We start from the raw sequence: 4,608 nt of genomic DNA, 5'->3' as shown, positions 1-4,608 counted from the left end.
GAATATATTGATATTAGGAGATTGACCTAGAGCTTAAATTTTAAAAATACCAATTCACCCCCCCCCTATTGGGATCACGATAAAGCTAACACCTTTAGTAAAATATGATATCTACCAAGTTAGGTCAAATTGTCCGACCTTAGGTTTGTTCCTTTTACATGTGACTAGGAGTGTTTTCTAAAACACGGGGCTGAGTTGTAGAAGTCTCATGTATTTTATTTTCTTAAGAACTTCTTTCTTCAACCTATAGATTCTGGGTTAATTCATTTTTCTTAATTTAATGAATTTATGAATATGGAAAACATGCCAGTTTGTTAATTGGGTGAATATGGAAATGTATAGTGCAAGTACCTTTACTTGTTGTCAATACCATTGGGTTTAGGGCATACAACTAACACTCTCATTAAATTCTTGATATCAAACATCCAATCATATCCTGGTTGTCTTTGATAAGCCACAAAAGTCTAGGATGCTAGGAATGGCAGCATGATGAATCCCTAAAATGCACTATTTTAGGTCCCCATTTACCTTTGTTTTGTCGTCATTTATCTTTTAAATACCATTTGTTATCATTGTTCGGAGTTATGCAATGTTTGTTCATGTTTAAGGAATAACATGTTAAAACCAAGGAGTTAAGCAATACGAGAAGTCAAAGGAGTAATTAGAGTGCACAAAGCTCACATCAAATGCTCAACCAAGCCTTTCGAGCCTCAATTCATCAAAGGAAAGAAGACTATGTTTGACCATGTGGGCGGCCAACTAACACCACGGCGATAAGGTCACAAGCTACAAACTTAAAGGTCCATACTGAGATAAAAATGCTGCAAGGTTTGACCAAGTGCTCAACCAAGTGCTCGACAAAGTGACCCTCTAGGGTAACTAGGTCGAGCTACTGAAGGTGACTGAGCCAAAGATACTGAGAGCTTGGACCAAAAATTTGACCAAAGAGACCATGAAGGGTGACCAAGTCGAGATTCTAAACTTTCCTAAAGATTAAGATCCTACAAGTCTCGACAATAATCTCGACTAGTATGACTCAAGAGTGCAACTAGGTCGGGAATACCTGAATTTGAATTCTTGATTTCCCGTGAGTCTCAACCAGGGCGCACCCAGAGGAGAATAAGGGTGCAACCTGGTTGACAGAAGCGAATTGCTTCACAATATTTTTGCAGAACTTTTCTATTTTGAATTCTAAACCTTGTAAACCCTACTGGGTATAAATAATAGCTTCGTCTATGTTCTTAGGGTTCCTCTTTGGCCTCTTTTAGGTTAGTGACAGGCCTAGGAAGCCATTAAGAGCCACTTAGATTAGGATTTACTATTTTTCTTTTCTATTCTTGTATTGGTTTGTGGAAGGATTCTTTGAAGGCCTATGACAAATTGTGAGTTCATTGTGCTTCTACATAGATAGATGGTCTTTTGAACGTAGTCCCGGTCGTTAGTGACAGATGTTCGAGTTGCAATTGAAGCCGATTTTACATGTTTTCTTTTACTGCATTTACATGCTTTCTTTCCTGCTTTCATTTAAATACATGCAATTTCAATACTTGCACTTTAATTTCCATGTAAGTTTACATCTTTGAGTGTGATGACACGCTAGGGTAAAGGATAGCCTAGCTAGGGATTTAGTCACCTATATGTGTTAGCCTACACTTCATGTATGGGGTGATCTCGTGATCGTTGTGATAGAGTATACCCTAGTTCTCGATCGTGCTCTGGATGATTGGTGCACCTTCGCTACTCTATGCTATCGAATGGTTCACTTAGCCATTAGCCTAAGACAGATAGCTAACCAAACATAACTAGCTCACACGATAGTCTAGGCATGATTTATACTCTTATATCTAATTTCTAGGAGTAGTGTTAATATATATTTATTGCTTTTAGTAGTTTTTAAAAAAACCTTTGAAAAATCTCACCTTTTTCACTTTTACACAAAGTATAGTAAATTAAGCTAAAAGTGGTTAACGATTGCACACCTATCCCTGTGGATCTAAATCTGACTTACTCACTTTCTACAAAACTTCCGTTAGTTAGGTTTATAAATTTTATCTTTGGTAGTTAAGAACCCAAGCCTTGGCAAGCCACTAAATTTTAGTGCCATTGTTGGGGACTATGTCACAGTTTTAAGCCAATTTCTAGCTTAGAGTACTATACATTTTTTTTCTTTGTTTTCTTTTATTTTTATTTTTCTTTGATATCCTGAAGTCTTGATTGTGTGCTACATGTGTATATGCTAGGTTTGCGCTCTTTAGATCCTAAGATAGTTCCTATAGACCCAGAGATTGAGAGATCCTATAGGTCCATTAGGAAATCTACCACCTATCACGATTGGTGCACCTTCGCTACTCTATGTCATCGAATGGTTCACTTAGCCATTAGCTTAAGACATATAGCTAACCAAATATAACTAGCGCACACGATAGTCTAGGCATGATTTATACCCTTAGATCTACTTTCTAGGAGTAGTGTTAATATAGATTTACTAATTTTAGTAGTTGTTATAAAAACCTTTGAAAAATCTCACCTTTTTCCCTTTTATACAAAGTATAGTAAATTAAGCTAAAAGTGGTTAACGATTGCACACTTGTCCCTGTGGATCGAAATTCGACTTACTCACTTTCTACTGAACTTGCGTTAGTTAAGTTTATAAATTTTATCTTTGGTAGTTAAGAACCCAAGCCCTGGCAAGCCTACTAAATTTTAGTGCCATTGCTGGGGACTATGTCACAATTTTAAGCCAATTTCTAGCTTAGAGTACTATATTTTTTTTTTCTTTGTTTTCTTTTATTTTTCTTTTTGTTTGATATTTTGAAGTCTTGATTGTGTGCTACATGTGTATATGCTAGGTTTGTGCTCTTTAGATCCTGAGCTAGTTCCTATAGACCTTGAGATTGAGAGATCCTATAGGTCTATTGGGAAATCTACCACTTATCCCGAGTTGACTGAGTTGTCCGAACTTAAAGTCATAGCTGAACATAATTCGGTTCCCGCCTTTCAAAATTTGGAACCCGAAGCTCCACACCAACCTGTCGTGGAGGAGCAACCTATTCGGCCTCTTAGAGACTAATTTACACCCAACACATACACTTCGTCATCTTGTATCCAATTTTAGGATGTCAATGCGGCTCAATATGAAATCAAGACTTCCATCATCTCGATGCTTCCCAATTTCTATTGGAATTCAAATGAAAATCCTTCCAAGCATCTAGATGAATTCCTTGAAACTTATTCTACCATCTGAATATCTAATTTTGGTGATGATTCCCTCTAATTTAGGCTATTCTTGTTCTCTCTGAAAGACAAGGCTAAATATTTGCTGAACTCCTTAGAGCCGAACTCGGTGGCCAACTGGGCCACCATGCAAGGCGAGTTCTTCAAAAAGTACTTCCCCATAGCAAAGACTAACCAGCTGAGGAAGGCCATTACTAGTTTCTCACAATTCGATAGGGAACTTTTTTTTGACACTTGGGAGTGCTTTAGGGACCTCTTGCACAAATTCCCACATCACCAAGTCCCTAGGTGGCAATTAGTTTAGACCTTCTATGAAGGGTTAGCCGAGTGAGATAGGGCCATGGTAGATGCATCTTGTTGAGGTAGTTTTCTCATGAAACATGAGAATGAGGTTTGAGCACCCTTCGAGAACCTCACTGAAAATTCTTAGCAGTATGTTGTTACTTCTTGTAGATCGTCCCAACCATCATCTTCCAATCCTAAAGGAATTTATGAGTTAGCTGCGTCCTACGACCTTACACGCACTCTATACACCACAGTGAAAAAGTTATATCAGTTCTTGTCCTTAAGATAGCAACCATGGCTTGTGGCATCTATAGATGTGCATGCCATTTGTTCTAATCCTTCACACACTTGTTACAATTACCCTTATACACCTCGACTGCCTAAGTTTGTGCAAGAGGAAGTTAAGGCTACCCATAATCTGTACGATAGGCTAGCCAATAACCCATATTTGAACATGTACAATCATGGGTGGAATAAGCATCCTAACTTCTCCTAGTTCCCACAAACTCTGGGATTTCAAGCTCAAAACCTCAAAAATCACACACTAATCCACCTCCTCACCCATTCCAAAACTCTCAAAATCCACCCATTTCTACCCTTATACCATCATCTTTTCAGCAACCATCTCCTTCTCAGCCTCAATATGATATATATACTTTTAGGAGATGGTGTTGAAAGCCCTTAAGAGCATTAATACTGATAACCAAGTGGATCAACAATTACTCCACTCCCACTCCTAGTATATTTCCAAGCTAGAAGCCACCATGGGCCAACTAGCTACTTCTTTGAGTCGAAGAAATGAGGATAAGTTGCCAAAGAAACCTCTAGTGAACCCTAAGGGTCAATATGAGGTAAAATGTGAGCTAGACACTGGTCCTTCAACATATCATGAGCAAGACCAGGCGGTGACCAGTCTTCAGAGTGGTAGGGTGGGAAGCAATAGGGTAGGGGTGAAGTTAAGCAAAGGTAAGGGTAAATAGAAAATGGGGGTAGAGCCCAATGTTGAATTGTATACCCCCTCCTCCTCTAATTCGATGAGAAATCCTAGGTTTCCATGCCTCTATTGGAGGAGCAATGTCACACTATGCC

General features: G+C 38.6%; 1 non-coding gene across 1 annotated transcript; it reads right to left on the bottom strand.

Moving 5' to 3' along the window:
• Positions 1–3,410: 3,410 nt before the first annotated feature.
• LOC131154654 (small nucleolar RNA R71) lies at positions 3,411–3,516 on the bottom strand. The gene has a single exon (XR_009136570.1). It is a non-coding gene; the product is annotated as a small nucleolar RNA R71 (small nucleolar RNA).
• Between the last annotated feature and the right edge of the window lie 1,092 nt (positions 3,517–4,608).

The sequence above is a fragment of the Malania oleifera genome, chromosome 4 (genome assembly GCF_029873635.1).
Source record: "Malania oleifera isolate guangnan ecotype guangnan chromosome 4, ASM2987363v1, whole genome shotgun sequence".
NCBI lineage: Eukaryota > Viridiplantae > Streptophyta > Magnoliopsida > Santalales > Ximeniaceae > Malania > Malania oleifera.
This window is presented reverse-complemented; position numbering and strand designations above follow the sequence as displayed.